Source organism: Lissotriton helveticus, chromosome 3_2, assembly GCF_964261635.1.
Source record: "Lissotriton helveticus chromosome 3_2, aLisHel1.1, whole genome shotgun sequence".
NCBI classification, from domain to species: domain Eukaryota; kingdom Metazoa; phylum Chordata; class Amphibia; order Caudata; family Salamandridae; genus Lissotriton; species Lissotriton helveticus.
In genome coordinates, this window is record NC_136062.1 from 255,932,010 (window position 1) to 255,950,526 (window position 18,517).

The 18,517-nt window shown below is 41.3% G+C and overlaps 1 long non-coding RNA gene across 1 annotated transcript in view; it reads right to left on the bottom strand.

Moving 5' to 3' along the window:
• Window positions 1-17,657, bottom strand: part of LOC144826283 (uncharacterized) — a 62,966-nt gene extending 45,309 nt beyond the window's left edge. Inside the window, exons 1-2 of the long non-coding RNA XR_013609757.1 lie at window positions 17,592-17,657; window positions 6,493-6,516 (exon numbers count right to left, since the gene is read on the bottom strand). This is a non-coding gene — a long non-coding RNA (uncharacterized LOC144826283). The remainder of the gene's footprint in view (window positions 1-6,492; window positions 6,517-17,591) is intronic.
• Between the last annotated feature and the right edge of the window lie 860 nt (window positions 17,658-18,517).

Genomic DNA, 18,517 nt, shown 5'->3' on the forward strand with positions numbered 1-18,517 from the left:
TCTCCTCGAAATGTAAAAGAAATGCAAAGTTTTATCGTATTCGCCAACTTTTACAGGTGTTTTATTCTCAACTTTTCTAAAAAAGTTAGTCCACTGTCTTGCTCACTGAAGAATAAAGAGAAGTTTGTTTGGAGCACAGAAACTGAGGAGGCTTTCCAGAAGAACGCTTCTTTGTTGAAGCAGATAAATCAAATTTGACCATCGGAGGAATCCTGTCGCGAAGACATAAGAAAACAGGTCAACTTCATCCTGTGGCCAATCATTCCCAAAAATTGACTACAGGAGAGATAAACTATTCAATTGCGGATAAGGAATTGTTAGCAGTAAAAGATGCCTTTTAGGAATGGAGTCATTACTTACTGGGAGCAAAGCATGAGATCACGGTTTTTACTGACTAGAAATTTGCAGTTTCTGTAGTCGGCTCGAACACTCACCCCATTCAATTGAGATGGTCAGTTTTCTTTGCAGATTATAATTTTATCCTAATTTATAAGCCAGGTTCTGCAAGCGAAAAGGCAGATGCCTTGTCTCATTCAAATACTGTGAAGGAAAAGAAATCTTGAAGGAAGGACTGATTATCCCTGAGGAAAAGATAGTAGGAACCATTTTGTACGCGGAATTAGAAGACAAACTCAAGAATTCCCATCCAGAATAAGAGATGCTAGATTTGGCCTAGAGTGGAACAGGAAGAGAAATTAAGGATGGAAAACCCTTTTGTCTAGGAAACCTTTATGTTCCAAGTGAGGATTTACGTATTGAAGTCATTCAACTGTGACATGATAATCAGTTGGCTGGACACAATGGGGTTAAAAAGACGTTGGAGCTTATAAAATGAGAATTTTGGTGGCCGAATTTGGAAGCTCAGGTGTGGCATCTTATGAAAAGTGTGTCAAGGGGTAGGTCATCAGACAGTTACCACAAGGTTTGCTTATGCCTTTGCCCATAGCCCCTTATCCATGGCATACCGTCTCCGTGGATTTTATTGTTGATCTGCCCTCCAGTCAGGGGTTCTCTACCATATGGGTGGTGGTTGATCATTTTTCTAAAATAAGTAATTTCGTCCCACTAAAATCCATCCCCAATTCTGCACAGCTGGCGACATTATTCACTCAACACAACCTAAAGACACATGGGATCCCCAAGGTGGGTATTTCTGTTCAGGGTCCACAATTTGTCTCACACTTCTGGAGGGCCTTCTTGAAGAGATTAGGATTTGATTCTCGGTTGTCTACTGGTTTCCAACCCGAGACTGATAGACAAACTGAGACGGTAAACCAAGATCTGGAGCAATACTTGCGCCTGTATCTGATGGACCAAGAAGGGGACTGGCCAACCTTGATTTGTGCCGCTGAATTTGCTTATAACAATTCAGTACACTCTTCCACAGGTTATTCCCCATTCTTTTTTTTAATTCAGGTAGACACCCAAACATGTTAGTGGGTAAACAAGAGAGAAATGTACCTGCTGTTGAGGTAGTGTTCAGAAATTTGCAGAAGGCTGATCAGGTAGCCACCAGTAACCTAGTGAAAGCAAAAGATTCCTACAAGAAGCAGGCAGACAAAAAGAGGAGAGGTAACCCAGTCTATGGGCCAGGAGATAAGGTTTGGATCTCCACTCGTAATATGCGCTTAAAAGGCAACAGGAAATTCCAACCTCGATTTGTGGGCTCCTTTTTGGTTGAAAAGATGGTAAACCCAGTCATTGTAAAGATCAAACTCCCTAGTAAACTAAGAATACATCCAGTGTTCCATCTATCATTGATTAAAAGAAACCCACCAGAGTTAAGAAAAGATCTACCACCACCTCTGGTTCATTTTCAGTGTAAAAAAGAATTCGAAATAAAACGAATTTTAGATTCTAAAATAAAGAAGGGGAAGTTATTTTATTTGGTAGACAGTAAAGTTTTTGGCCCTGAAGAAAGGTCTTGGGACCCCATTCTAATGTTCATGCCCCTAGATTGGTTTGAAAGTTTCACAAGACCCACCCTAAGAAACCCAAGGAAGGAGGAGAAGGGTTTTTGGTGGGGGGTACTGTCAGGACTGGGCAATCTTGGTCAAGGACTACCCTGTTTCATCCCTGCTTTGGACTGAAGCATAAGTGATTTCCCAGGTGCTCATCTGTTAGGTGGCATTGATCCCTTTCACGGCGACTTCAGCTGTTGCAGTGTGAGCAGTTCAATATTGAACCATGGTGGAATTTTCAAGATGGCGGCTCAAGTCATCGTTTGTTGGTTGAGCGTTCTAGTGCTCAGCTAGGGAGAAATCTTGCTATAACCGCGCTCACGCTCATGCGCTCATGCGCTCAGCACACTTCAACTGTCATACTCTTGAGGAGAAGAAGCGTTTAGGCTACCATGCATGATTAGTGACAGAAAATACATTGGGGGAGCAGCATTTTCTCCCGCACTGCTCTGCCTGACATTTCCCTTTATATCTTTCTTCAACATCAGCAGAGAGATTTCTTGAGTCTCTCATATTCAGGTATTTTTTTATGCTCATGTGAGTCTCTTGCTCTGAGAGGGATCCAGTTTGAGCCATATTGGTTTCTTTTGGACACTGAAAGAAGTTGACAAGAATAACCAAGTAAGTTCAAGAGGTTTTATTGATTTTATTTTTGAAAGTAGCGACACATATTCCTCTCTAGTTCTTTTTGGCAGTCGCTTTGAGAGACATTTCTAAATCTATATACTACTTCTTTGAGAGAATAGACTTGAGTTTGGAATCAGCCAATTACTTGCTGGAGTCCTTCATTGAACAACGCATCAATTTGCTGAACAAGAAACATTTAATTATCCGAACTACACTTGTGCCCATTCAAATTCTTAGTAATATATATATATATATATATATATATATATATATATATATATATATATATATATATATATATATATATATATATATATATATATATATTCACTGAAAAAACCATAGGTTTCAGGAGTTATATAGTTAGGAATTAGTTTTTAAAAAACCTTTGAAATTCACTAAAAAAACTATACGTTTTAGTGGTGTTATAGTTAGCTGGACATTTTACTCATACAAAACCAATGAAATTGCTCCTATATAGTTAGTTGTACTAACTATATTTCGCGCACCCGCAATCCACTGCTGATGATGTCACATATTAGATCATTCATGACATGGTCAGTGACATCACTGATGACATCTCAAATGACATCACTGATGACATCACTGATGACATCATCCAGTGAATGTGGTTTGCTTCGTTATTTAAATATGCATTATATATATAGCAATTTACATTGAAGAATGAGTGGATATATATAAATAAATATTTGGATGGAGGATTTAGTAGCAGTGTAATTGACTGTTTACTTGACCAATTTATAATGTCTCACTAAATATAGTGGATAGTGACTTAAATGTGTGAATATCTGTATCACTTTGTCAGTTGTTGTGTAAACTGATTCTACAGTTGGTTACTAGCTATGTGAAAGTCTATATTAGTTATTGATTAGTTAACTGAGTATTTGTATGGGAGTGTGAACGTGTGTGTGGTTCGGTGGGGGGGGGGGGTGTGAGACTGTCCAAAGATGTGTGAATAGTTGATTCAGTAGATATATGAAGTTAAAACTACATGTTCTAACAGTTTGCGTGAGGGAATCTCTTTATGGGTGTGGTGGTGATGAGCAAATATATTTCTCAAAGGTACAGGTCCAACAAACTAGAAAAATAAAAGGCAGTGTATGTGTCAGTTGTTGTATATAAATAAGTATACATAAGACACAATGATTGTGTGAGTGACTGTATGGATAACTGTATACTTGTAATAATTATTTTATAATTCACTAAGTATGACTTACTATCTAAATGAATAGAAGAAGTGGTGTTTGTATAAGTGTTTTGCTAAGTAAATATGTAAGTATGATCCATTGTTTGCATAAGTGAGTAGGATGACTTCATATGTGAATAGGATGCGTGCTGTTGTTTAATGTCGATATAGATGTATAAGTATTTTTGATAGTGTTCTATTGTTCATTGACAGCATGTATGAGTGAATCCATAGGTAAGTGATTAGATGTTTGTATACATCTATGAATCACTGAGTGGATTTTTAGATACTTGTATTGCTGTGACAATGGATTTAAATATGATACTCTGTATTTTGCAAACAGTGATGAAAAATTGTAATAGTGTATGAAAAGGCGTATGTGATTGTCACTTGGATGATGTAATCAGTGATGTCATCAGTGATGTCATTTGAGATGTCATCAGTGATGTCACTGACCATGTCATGAATGATCTAATATGTGACATCATCAGCAGTGGATTGCGGGTGCGCAAAATATAGTTAGTACAACTAACTATATAGGAGCAATTTCATTGTCCAGGTAACTATAACACCACTAAAACTTATAGTTTTTTGAGTGAATTTCAAAGGTTTTTTAAAAACGAATTCCTAACTATATAACTCCTGAAACCTATGGTTTTTTCAGTGAATTTCAAAGGTTTTTTTAAATGCTAATTCCTAACTATATAAGGCCTGAATCCTATGGTTTTTTCAGTGAATTTCAAAGGTTTTTTAAATGCTGATTCCTAACTATATAAGGCCTGAAACCTATGTTTTTTTCAGTGAATTTCAAAGGTTTTTTAAATGCTAATTCCTAACTATATAAGGCCTGAAACCTATGGTTTTTGAGTCAATTTCAAAGGTTTTTTAAATGCTAATTTCTAACTATATAAGGCCTGAAACCTATGGTTTTTTCAGTGTTTAAAAAAAAAATTGATTGGTTAACTGGCTTATTAAGTGTATCTTAGTGAATACATATATTAGCGAGTAATGTTTAAATATTTAAATATATGCATGAGTGATGTAATATGTGACGTCATCAGCAGTGCATTGCAGACGTGCAAGTTATAGTGAGTCCAACTAACTATAACGTGGGAATTTCAATGGTTTTATGCGAGTAAAATTTCCAGCTAACTATAACTGGTGTGAAACCTATGGTTTTTTCAGTGAATTTCAAAGGTTTTTTAAATGCTAATTCCTAACTATAACTGGTGTGTAACCTATGGTTTTTTCAGTGAATATATATATATATATATATAAAATTTCTATGGCAAAATGAAACCCCTCATTTTGTTCCTTTTCAAATTAAATGTATTAAGTGTTACCACTTTATTCCAATCAAGATGACTTCAGGTGTGCCATACTTTTGTCATAAGTAAGATTGTTAGCGTTCTAGTTGTTCTTTAGAACACTCTGGGACATTCTGTCATTGGGTTATAGTTGGGCTACATCTGGCTGATATTTGGGGTACATTTGGGCTCTTTTGTCTCTGGTGGCCATCTTGGGAGACTGCATATCAGAATTTTTTTAATGAAATATAAGAGGATTTGAGAAGTCACTCAAAATGTGCCCTAATTTTTCTTTCTTCAGCACTAATCATAATTTCTATGGCAAAATGAACCCCCTCATTTTGTTCCTTTGCAAATTAAGGGGCCGATTAGGATGGCGGTTTTTCCGCATCCTCCGGGCCGGCGGAAGTGTCCGCCGGCCTGGAGGATGCGGAAAAACCGCTGCGGAGCCTCCAAAGACCCACCGCCAAATTAGGATGGCTGGTGGGTCTGGAATTCCGTCCGCCGCTTTTCCGCCGCGGTCGGCTTCCGACCGTGGCGGAAAAGCTATAACATGGCAGGCGGTGTCTATGAGACACCGTCCGCCATATTAGGATGTTCGTGAATACATGCTTTTCCACGGCGGCTTTTCCCTAAATGTTTTAAGTGTTAACACTTTATTCCAATCAAGATGACTTCAGGTGTGCCATACTTTTGTCATAAGTAAGACTGTTAGCGCTCTAGTTGTTCTTTAGAACACTCCGGGACATTCTGTCATTGGGCTATAGTTGGGCTACATCTGGCTGATATTTGGGCTACATTTGTTTTTTTTTGTCTCTGGTGGCCATCTTTGGGCTACATTGGGCTACATTGGGCTACATTTGGGCTCTAACATATATGTAGCCCAATGTAGCCCAATATATATTTTTTCAAAGTTAATTTTCATAAAAACCACTGGAGCACATATCTTGAGACATAGCAAAGGCACATCGGGCTACCAGTCCCTACAATTTTGCCAACTTTCGTGGAAAACCATTCAGCCGTTCCGGCTAAAAGTGAGTCCAACCGCCCTATGGAAATTAACATGGGGAAAACACGTTTTGGGACCCCCCTTTTAACTCAGCCCCCGCTTGACGAATCCCCCCCAAACTTTCAGGGAAGGAGCGGAACACGCCGCGAGGCAAAGTTAAGGAAAATTTCAGGAAAATTCCTCAACCGGCGCCAAAGTTATTCCCAATAGAATGTTGCGACATCCCTATGGAAAACAATCCTAACTATATATACCTACTGGCTATCGCCAGTAGGTAATATATATATATATATATATATATATATATATATATATATATATATATATATATATATATATATATATATATATATATATATATATATATATATTTGTACTTACCAACTGAAGTTCAGCAACCGGCATCTGTGAAGAAAAGAATAGACAGAAAGAACTTGAAATAATGTTTTGGTTCTACTTGTTCAACATTCATTCAAACATAAGAGAGCAGCTAGTCTACAGAATTAACAGGCAATAGGAATATCTATTAGAGAAAGAAAGGTTGTCAGTGGGAATTGGTGGGGAGTCAAGGGAGGGTTTAGTGAAGGAGTAATAATTTGTGTTTGTGCTTACAGATGCTCAAGAAAACCCTTTCTGGGATCACAGTTAGGAAGAAGCACAGCAGTGGCAGTCTCTCTTATTGTCCAATTCCCCTATCCCCCTCTTTACTGTGAGTGGATTTAACTACTAGCGGCAGTGGAGTTTGGTACTGACACACCCCAAAGGAACAACACCAGGTGGCACTTTGATAAAGCACTGCTCTCGAATCCAGTATGATCACACAAAACCCGGGAATTTATACAGTGGTTCTTTAAAGAGAATATTAATACAGCCCCAGGTTTTATGGTGTGGGAAGCTTTTAAGGCCTCTTTTCGGGGCAGATGATTGCATATAAAGCTAACACATATGAGCAGAGGCATCGGAAGATTGGATCACTACAAAAAGCTGTAGACCGAGCTATGGTGGATCTTAATGCCTTTAAGAGACCTTAACGAGAATGTCATACAACAGGAATTATTGAGAGCAAAAGAGCAATTTTTTTATCTTAGAAGAGATCTCTGGGAGTAAGGCATTTCAGCAGAAAGTTTACAAAGAAAGACAACTGATAGGTACATTTTTCGCATGGTCTACCAAAACACAACAGAATAGGCAATTAATCTCACAAATAAGGGACCACAAAACACAAATCATGGTAAGGGAAAATCACAGGATTGCTGAAATATTTGTATCCAATTTTAAACAAATTGATGCTGAGGCCCAGATAGTAGACCTACAGGATCTCGAGAACTACTTTGCCGATGTACAGTTTCCAAACATCATGAGGGCTGATAGCGGGCCTTGAATAAACCAATTGAACTTTCAGAATGGATTGAAACTGTAAAAGGGATGCTAGCGCTAAGGCAAGCGGTAATGACGGTATTCCAATGGAAGTATATAAGATGTTCTTAGACGAGCTCTCTCCTTTTTTAATATCCTTGTACAGTCAAATCTTGGAAGGGACTCCTATTTCTGATAGATTTAAGGATTCAGTGGTGATTACCATTCTGCAAAAAGATAATGCCCCAAACGACCCGAGCTCCTATCACCCAATAAGTCTATTAAACGTAGAATATAACCTTTTCATGAAAATCTTGACGAATAGGATCTCAGGCTGCGCACAGCAGGTGATTTATGCGGACAAAACAGGTTTCCGGCCTGGTAGATCAATGGCAGCCAATACCTTTTTTTATACAGGCGATGAATTATTTTCAGATAATAAGGATAAAGCAGGTATTTGAATGATGGATGCGGAAAAGGCATTCGACCTTGTAGATTGGCAGGCCCTCTTTTTTATCTTAGGGAAGCTTGGTTTCCCAACCCGCTTGATAGAGATGTTGCAAGGAATTTATAAGGGGGCGGTTGCAAAGATAAATATTAATGTGGATCAGGTGGGAGAGGTAGTGAATAGGCGTGGCACCAGACAGGGTTGCCCTCTGTCCCCCCTCCTATTTTCTCTGTTTATTGAGCCACTTGCAGTTAAAATCTCCTCTAATACATTAATTCAGGCCCCTCTATCGGGAAAGGCAAAAATCAAGCTGTTCGATGATGATATGGTTATATATATTTATAGGCAGATAAGGTAGACATCCAGGTTGCGTTGGGGTAAATCCAGGCGTTTACAGCTCTGGGGGGACATAAACTTAACTAGGCCAAAACAGAGCTCCTCTTGTTTAAGTCTTCAGAGGTTCAACTCCCAGAAGGGTTCAAATGTTTGCCATTACAACCTATTAGATATTTAGGATTATGTGTTACAGCTGACTTCTCCCAATTGATTCAACTAAATTATACAAATTTACTACCTCTGTCCTCTGTGTGCCGAGTTTCCCTAGTCAAAATGTCAATACTTCCCTTGTTGGTATTTTTGTTTTTATACCTTCCTCTAAAAATACCAATCTCATATTTCAAGGAGTTGGATAAAGTTATTCATGAGTTTATATGGGCAAATAAAAAAAACCTTGGGTCAAACTATCCATCTTACAATTAGACATAGAGCAGGGGGGGGCTAGCATTCCCCGATTTTTCTACCTACTACCAAGCCACGTTAGTCTACTGACTTGATTGGCAGACCCTTCTTCGAAAATTGATAATTTTAGTCAAACCATATGCTAATAGAAAGAGCAATTAAGCTTCCAGTGTTTCTTCATACAACAAAATTACCCAAGAAAACAAGATGTAAGGTCATAATTTCAATTGCCACATGTACCCAGTGTTTCCATTAAACCTCTGATGTTCCAACATGCCACGCATATACCTCTCTTCAAGATTTTGAGATATAGAGTCTTCAGCTTTGGCAAGGGCTGTAACAGTCTTATAACGATCTAGGGTTCTGGAAGTTAGGTGATTGTTATAATTGCATCCATTTGATAACATGGGAATCATTTGCACTGCAATTTAAACCCCAAAGCCGAGGCTTGTGGTTAAGTTTTAGACACATCACAAGCTTCCTTAAGAACATTTAAGAATGATAATGAGATGGAAAATACAATCCTAAAAGCATTCTTTGAGAAGCATTTGAGCGGTGTTGGAAACTGGTATTGGGTACTACGCTAGGGCTCAAATAATAAGCTTGTTGAGGATATGCTCCCAAAATTGCCCAGGAAACAGATTGACGGTTTAATAACAAGGAATGGCAGTCATTGTGTGAGTTTGGGAATAAAGCTCTCAGGGCAGGCAACTTTAAAAGAATATCTTTCTTGTCTAGACGGCTGGCATATTACACTCCCCTTAGATTGCACAAATTGTTCTCATCAACTCCTAATCAATGTTTTAGATGTAATGTGGAGGGGGCGAGAGAATGGGTACATACATTTTTTACATGTCCTAGACTGCAGCACTTTTGGGCGGAGGTTTTTAGGTTCATCAGTCGCTGCATGTCCATGGTCATTCTCCCTTTTAACTTTGTTGGCCTTATATGGATTATTCCGTATAGGCTTGCAGCTGCCAACATTTCAGCAATATTTTGTTTTCATAGCAATAGCGGTAGCCAGATCCCTGGTGCTGCAAAATTGGAGATCATTGAAGGTACCAACAATTAGCCAGTGGCTTTCTAAGCTGCATCGGACCTATCAATTTGAAGAGGCTTAGGCGAAGAGGGTAGGAACACTCTGTAGATTTAGGGCTACATGGGAGCACTACACTCTGATCACTCATGCAAATTGAAAATAATAATAACAAACATTCGTAATGCAATAGGTCATGCATTAATGAGAGTTTGAGCTATTGGCATTGTAAATGACAATGCCTTTTATTTATGTGATGTTTTTAAAACAGATAAATAAAAGGCATTGTAATTTACAAAGCCAATATCTTAAACTCTTGCAAATGCAAGACCTATTGCATTGCAAATGCATGCTATAAAAATGTTTTAAAGCGTTAGGAGAGAGCATGTCCATTTGGAGGTTGTAATTAAAGCCTTCCGAACAACAACACACATGATGGGTGTGTTGCCACGGCTGGTTACAAAATGAGACAAGGCGGTATTAAGGAGGGACTATTAGCCTTTTGGCCAATGAACAGCCACGGTTTACAGTGGACAATGACACAAGCCAATGAAAAATGTGGGGGACTGCAGGCACAGCTTCAAGTCCCTACCTCAATACAGCATGCCACTCAAAGCAGCGCATGTGCTGCCCAGTCTCGACCTAATGAAATGGCAAAAGCAACTTACAAGTTGCAGCCAGCAGGCCTGCTGGAGGTCACCTGCGGGTTATATTAACGCATTTGTGCCCTATGTCCACATGATCACGAACTAGATGATAAAACACCCATTTTTTAAATGTTTTTTTTTGTTGCCGAATCTGCAGCCCAGAAGTAGGTGCTTTGTAGTCACCGAGTGTCCCATGAAAACTTGTTCTTTGAACTTTTGAAGGAAATAGGTTGGATCAGTTCCCCTGACAGCCATCTCTGCTCTTATGCTGTGACACGCGCATGGCAGTACACAACCAAATACTCCAAAAAGTGAGAGTTACCCAGGTTAACCAGAAAGGACCGGGAATGGCAAGACAGTCTACAAAGTATTCCTTCTGTGTTCTTCTTTTTTTTTTTTTTTTTTAAACCTTTATTCACATTAGATAGGTACAGTCAAAGTTCACCAACCGTCACGGTCGAGCATAGGTACAGAGGTAGAATAAACAAACAATGTAATACAGGAGCAATGCGGAGGCACACCTCATAAATCTATGCTGTAATTCAGGAGACCTAAGTACCAACACGGCCGCAGGATTAGGGAAGGTTTGTGTTTTTTAAATGAAAGAAATGCAGGATCTGATGCCACACAATGAGACCTCACCAAGGCCAGAGTCACACATGAAAAAGGATATTCGCAGCAGGATCACCATAAGCAGGACATTATGTCAGGACGTAGAAACAGGATATTCAATAAACATTACATGTCCCCACCCAAACAATATCCGCCCGCCGTGCAAGAAAACAGTATAAAACATACACCACATACCCGATCCAGAAAAACGCACGGCGAGTTACCTCTAGTCAGACCCGCGAAAAAGAAAGAAAAAGAAGAAAAGAAGAAAAACAAAAATTGAAAAAGAGAAATAAAGGCCATAGAACAGAAAGGAAAAACAAAAATACCCCACCCCTATCCCCCCACCCTGCACCTCTGCATACGGCTACGTCCTACCCCCCTAGCAGCGTGCCTGTCGCCCCATGTCTAAACCCGAAATATAGAGAAGAGAGATAAAGAGAAAAGAAAGAGACAATATTCCACACAAGATAAAGAAAAAACAAGGAAAAAAGGGAGAAAATGAAGCAAAGCCCCACGATAGGGAAAATTGAAAACAGGGAGGGACCCCAATACAGGCCCCCGCCCCCCCCCCCCCCCCCGCCGCCCCTCGTCATCATAATATTACCAGAGTGGACAATAAGCATCAAGAAGCAACAAGTTCAGAATCAGGATTGCGGCCCAGCCCCTCAAACTACCCGAGCAAGATGGAAAACCCCCCACGATGAGACAAGGAACAGAACGTCATTGATGCACATGAATCACGTAGCCCTGAGCATAAGTATGCCACAAATATCAGGAAGCGGGAGAAGGCAAGTAAAAATCGTATCGAATGGGCAGACCAGATCGGAAAAGAACAGGAAGCCTTGCAATGTTCCAGGTAATTGCGTTATCAAAGTGTATCCGCCGCCATTTTATCCGTCTGCGATCCGGAGAACAGTGCGTAGCATAACAAGGACGGCCATTTTGTAGCGTCCGGCACCCACAGTAAGACTCTTCACCGGGAGATACGAACCTCCCCTTTCGCCTCCAATAGAGTCAAAACAAGGTCTCACCATAGTGCCTGGACAATAAGGCCGAGCCGGGGCCACATAAACAATGTCCCGCAACAAGGAGACCAGCGGCAGGTTGTCTTCCCCAGTCCGGTGATAACGGGCTCATCCCTGTAGCAATCCAGATCCAGGTCCGCCCTTCCAACGCACGGGAGGCATAAGATCCCTCTCCCCTCGATCTATTGTGCGCGTCACCAACGCCATATGCGGACACACCACCGCGCCACACACTCACAGGAGGGATCCCCAATAGAACGCCGCATCAACCAGTGTCAGGGCCGCCCGCCCTAGGATCGGAGAAAGGGGGACGGCGTCAACAGTTCCAAAACGTTAGCGCACAATAGAGGCATCGCCCCCACTTCGTGGTGCGGGAGCATCGACGGGCCCCCCCCCCCCACAGTCAGGATGGTGCAACAGCGGTACAGCTCCGCATCCAGCTCTGAGGAACTGTGATGCGGAGTGTAAGCAGCGCGTCGCAGGCCAAGCAAAGTCCCATCAGAGTAGCAAAAAGTAGTCGGTAAATGTCCAACTCCATCGGGGGGGGGGGACACACCAAACCAGCTCCAAAGGACAGCATATGTCGTGCCCTCACGCTCCACAGGCAGCACTGACGCCAAGTTCTTGGGGGCGGGCCGACCAGCATAGCGTTCACCGGTACCTTCTGGGTCCGCGCAGGCGTAGTTATTGCACTTCCAGGCGGCTGTGAGATCACGCGGGGTCCCGGCTGCAAGGCTCGAGCAGGCCAAAATCACGGAGGTCCGTAGCTTCGCTTCCAGGGCACGGAAATTACTCGGAGTCGGGCGCATCTGCTTAGCGCACCATCCGACACACGGGGGCACTGGAGCTGTGCGGGGCGGGCGATGGGATCAGGCGGCGGGAGAGGAGAGCCGGCGGAGCCGGGAGCCCGGGCGACCATCTTGGCCGCCGGTCCGGCTCCGCGTCTTCTTTTTTTAAAATTATTATTATTTTTTTTATTAAAATTGAAATCATGTGTATACAAACATATCTTTCCAATATAATACAGTTTCCTATACATCAGTTTAAATCTATTAAAACAGTTAGGACCAATTATTATTATTATTATATCTTGTAGAGATAAAAAAACATCATATTTTAAGGCAAATCAGTAATTATCACAGTAAAAAAAAGGCAGAAAATACATTAAAGAACTATATCTAGGACTTTCTAGCATCCCTCCAGCTTTCAAGAGGGGCCCAGATATTCTGCCCCAGTTCCCTCATCTTCCTTCCCCTTCGGGAGTGTAAGGCGGCTTCGATATTATGAATGCCAAGTAGTCTGGATAACCACATCTGGAATGAGGGTGCCATAGAATCCTTCAACGTGCAGCCAACAATATTTTTAGGACTGCGACACCGATAAATACAAATGCTTCTGCCTCTTTTTTCAATCTTAACTTAGAATCTAGTCCAAATACCAACAGGACCGGGGATAGGGTAACTTTTATCCCTAGCAGCCCCCCCCCAAAATGTTTCCATTTCCGAAATAAGCTGTTTCAGAGCGCTGCAATCATAAAACATATGGACTAGATTAGCCGGCCCCCCCAAACACCTAGGGCACCTGTCATCATCTCTTTTCCCCCACCCAAAAAGCTTGGCTGGGTGTAGTACAGCTTAAATAGTGTTTTGTAATGTTGTGCCCTTAGGTTTGTGGATCGGAATAAGCTGCTTGCCATCTGCAGCGCTCTGTCCAAATCCACGTCCGGGTCCCCGAGTTTAACTGCCCACGAGGCCTCCACCTTTTCCATATCATCTTGCCATGTCTCGGAGAGGGCCTCATAGATCTTAAAGCTGTGTTTTGATTCCAATCTATATTTCCGTTGAAGTTCGACAAAACCCATTATGGCGGAGCCATCCCATACATCCCCAATTCTGCGAATCCCATTCAGACCCCCCTCCATCACAGCTTAGGTATGGGAAAAGTTTGGAATTCCATAAGGGTGTGTAGTAGTTAAATTTCAAAATACCTAAAGTCTTCATAACTTCTTTCCAGACCCATCATGCAGTCCAATACCTTGTATCTTTTTTTGTTGCAGTATCGCCGATCAGTATTGCGTAGCAGTGAACCTACAGCCTCCTTTCCCATCAGTAATTCATAAATAGTGGGTGAGGGAATGCTACCAGGGAGCCTGTGAATTTATATTGAGGTATTGCCCAGAGGTATCGCCATTTGGCTAAACAGGGAAGCTAGGATATAGCACCTAATGTTGGGGGCACCTAATCCACCTCTTTCCTGTGGAAGCGCTAGATATTTCTGTGAGCGTCACACTGCCACAGGAAGTTGGTGAATGTTCTCTCGATGGATTTAAGCACGTTCTCCCCCAGCATTAGCGGGATTGACCGAAAGAGATACAGAAATCTCGGCATCATAGTCATCTTTGGAAAGTTAGTTCTGCCTATTAGTGAAAGATGGATAGCATCTATCCGTTTTAACTCCGATGTAACTGAGACGTTCAATGGATCATAATTCTCTTTGACTATAGTCTCTATTGACGGGCTAATTTTGAGCCCCAGATAGATGCTGTTCGGCGGCAGGCAGCACATGCTCATACTGTCTCGGAACGTCTCTCCTAGTTCGGTGCTGCGTTTCAGTGTACCTGCAGCGCCTACTGCTTCAGCTCACCAGCGCCCCCACGATGGCTCCAAAGATCGCGGTGAACGTCCCAACGAAAGCAGCAGCGGCGGCCGCCGCGAGAAAAGTGCGGAGCGAGGCAATTCCAACCTCTAACGAGAACGTCATGATAGCCCCCGACAATTCCCCGGGACAACCCCCCAAAAAACGCCCAATAGAATCGAGGAGAGGGAATGGCGGTACAACTGCAGGCAACAGCAGGCTGAAACCAGCAGGACCCTCAGTGGTGGAGCTGTTACATCGGAACAAAGATGCATCAATCACAGTGAGTACTGTCCCGGGGAATCGGCTTGAGGGGAATCCTGGTGAAGCGGTGGGGGCAGCAGTGGGGGACCGGGCTGATGTCAGTGGGAGCCCTGAAACAACGCTTCACTCAGACATTGTAACGCAGGACAAGGCTGCATGCCCGGGCGACTCTCTGAATATTGGAAAAAAGATGGCTCACCAACAGGAGTTATTGCAGGGTCAATCTATGTAAATCAAACAGTCATCCACAGGTACTTTGTCCCCTAATCTAAATGGTAACTCTCTGATGGGAAAAGGAGAGCCATTCTTTAGTAATGCATCAAAGGAGCTTGTCAGGCCCCCTACAATACATCAAGAGACTGTAAGTCAAATGGGGCATGAAGTTGAAACTATGGCGGTGAAGGACGGTGGGGAAGAGGAGAAAGAACAAAGCGATTGCTTCTTCTCGCTGATTGAGGAAGCAGAGTGGTCAGAGGATGCATTAGGTACATCACAGGGGGCTAGCAGCTTGGAATCGGATCTGGATCTGGAAGAGAACGATGAGGATCTACCTTCAACAACAAAAAAAGTTCCAGGTTGCTTAGGCAAAGAGAATAAGCAGAGAAAAGATCTCGCTTGGGATTACTCAGCTAACACCCCATTGTCAGGAACCGGCGACAAATTCTCAGCTGCCACAAAACCCGAAGGACCCTCCACACTGGAGACAATTCATCAGGCCATATTGGCCCACAGAGAGGAGGCGCGCCATGACAGCAGGAAAACCCGGGCAGGGATGCGGAAAATGCAGGGAGTAGTATCCAAAACGTTTTCTAATATGGGGGAAAGAGTTATACAGCTGGAGGATAGGGTAATGGGGGCTGAGAGTGAAACGGCAAGGGCAGTTACAATGGTGGGGGCTCATGATGCCCAGATAAAAGACATAAAATTGAAGCTGGAGGAATCAGAGAACAGACAGAGAAGGAACAACCTAAGAGTTCTCTGGGTGCAGGAAGGAGTGGAGGGATCTGACGTCAGGAGTTATATCATCAGCCTGTTTTCTTCTGCTTTCCCCGAATTATCGAACTGGAACTGGGCATCTGAGATACAAAGGGCACACCGTACCCTTTTCAAACAGCGCTTACCGGTGAAGGAAGGAGACAAACCACGGGCCATCCTGGTCATTTTTGGAAATTTTCTATTGAGGCAATCCATCTCCATGGAATTGTTTCTTTATATATAAAGCAGTGTGATGATAATTATATGAAATGTATCAGATTTAATGTTTACAATTATTGAAAGAATCACTAAAAAATGCCACATAATACTGAGTAATTTTCTTGTTTGATTTTATTGATTGTTTGTAATGATGTGTTATTATACATATTTTTTATTGCACCAAGGATTGTATTAATTTTTATAATGATGCCAATTATAGAATAATAAATGAAGCATACTGATTTACGTGTTGCTACATTTATACTGTAAGTAGATTTCCTTTGGTTCACTGTACTTTGAATATATTTTGTTATATTAGCATTCAAGAACACAGAAAGGAGTACACAAACAAAACCAGGATGTACCCTTACGGCTAGAGCGTTTGACCTAGAATCTGGGAACCTGGTTCGAGTCTCGGCAACGACGCTGAACATCCTGTGATTCTGAGCAAATCACTTAATCTCCCCGTGCCAAACAAAAAGGAATGTGTTCTACTGTAACGAAACTGGTGCTGTGTAAAGAGCTCCGATACCCGATGTCTCGGGTCTAGATCGCGCTATATAAAACTAATTTGTTTTTTAAGTAATGGCAGCAGAGCTGCATAGACACAGCCTTGACATCTGCCTTATGTGTGGGACGGAGACGTCTGTTTAAGTCCACTCAGTAGCACTCAGGGCAGACACATAATGTAAGACTGGAGCCAGACATTTTGTTTAAATAAGTGAGCTGTCTGCTCTATTTCCATATGGCTGGGTCCAAACTGGGGTGGCGTAGTGGGCAAAAGAACGATGGATTTAACCCAGATCTTTTGACTGGGTGAGAATGTTTTGATTGTCAGCATTCCGTCCATCATTTGTTTGCTGTAACACTTTTCGCCCTATGTGGGATGGGTATGCCCAGACATGGGTCCCTTGCTCACGGTGCCACTGGATACAAGCTAGCCTGGCTGAAGAAGAGTAACATACACTGAATCCGGTCCCAGGATGCTTGTTTCTGGTCCAGTGTGGACCTGGCCTGGCAATTCGGCCTGGACAGTTCCCATGGGGCACAGGGTCAAGACTGATTTGCATATGGCTGGGTCCAAACCGGGGTGGCATAGCGGACAAAAGAACGATGGATTTAACCCAGATCTTTTGACTGGGTGAGAATGTTTGCATTGTCAGCATTCCGTCCATCATTTGTTTGCTTTAACTCTATTTCCATTGAGCTTAATTTGGAAAGACCGAGGCAGAGACCACCTAGGGCTGGCTTTGTTGATGTTATTGAGAGTAGAAAGCCATGGGCCTTGATAGAGGAGGAAGAAAAGCAGCAATTTACCTTTTAGTTGCACTGTTAAAAGGGAAAAAAACATTAAATTCTATGGCCGGACTGCCAAGTTGTCACATGCTGGCTCTGAGTCACTCCTAGCGCTTTAATCAGCATCACTGTTCATCACGGGATTTCAAGTTTCATTCAAATCATTTAAAGAATGAAACCTAAAATCCGAACTTGGCGTTGGCTAAAATATGCATAGAACCACATACCATCTTCACTGAGACCGCCTTTTCCTGTTTTTGTTGTTGTTTGGAGTAGTGTACAAAAGTGTCCCTGAAAAAAATGTACAATTTTGTCCTAAAATTCACAGCAAAGGTCATGTCAAAGTGAAAAGATACACTTTCCTACAATCATTACGATTTTGATTGGTGAATTGATGATTGTGGGGGCCCTCCCAGTACCTTGCAGGGGGCTGTCATGGTTTCATTACGCTACTACTTGCATCTCACCCTTATTTCACTCGGTGTGCACCCATAATATCGAGTCATTTATTTCGATTGGACCGAATATCGAGTAAAAAATATATAATGGACATAATATCGACTAGACATAATATAGACAACAAAAATATCGACTAGAGAAAAATAATATCGAATAGAATGGACATAATATCGAATCAAAAATATAGAATGGACATAATATCGACTAGACATAATATAGCCAACAAAAATATCGAATTTAAGGTAAGTTAATAATAATTTTTATTTTTTGTGTAATATAAGTCTGTAGCGGGTTGTGGGTTTATAGGGGAATAGGGTGGGAAGTAATTTAATTCTAATTAATTAAATATGTTAATTTATTTATTGATATTTATTTAGAATTAATTGTTAATTATTAATTGGTAATTAATTAAAATATAATTGGTAATTAATTATAATTGATTAATTGATAAATATTTTAATTTTAGTAATGTGTTTTCTGTAGCGGGTTGTGGGTTTATAGGGGAATAGGGTGGGAAGTAATTTAATTATAATTAATTAAATATGTTAATTTATTTATTGATATTTATATAGAATTATTTGTTAATTAATTAATTGGTAATTAATTAAAATATAATTGGTAATTAATTATAATTGATTAATTGATAAATATTTTAATTTTAGTAATTTATTTTCTGTAGCGGGTTGTGGGTTTA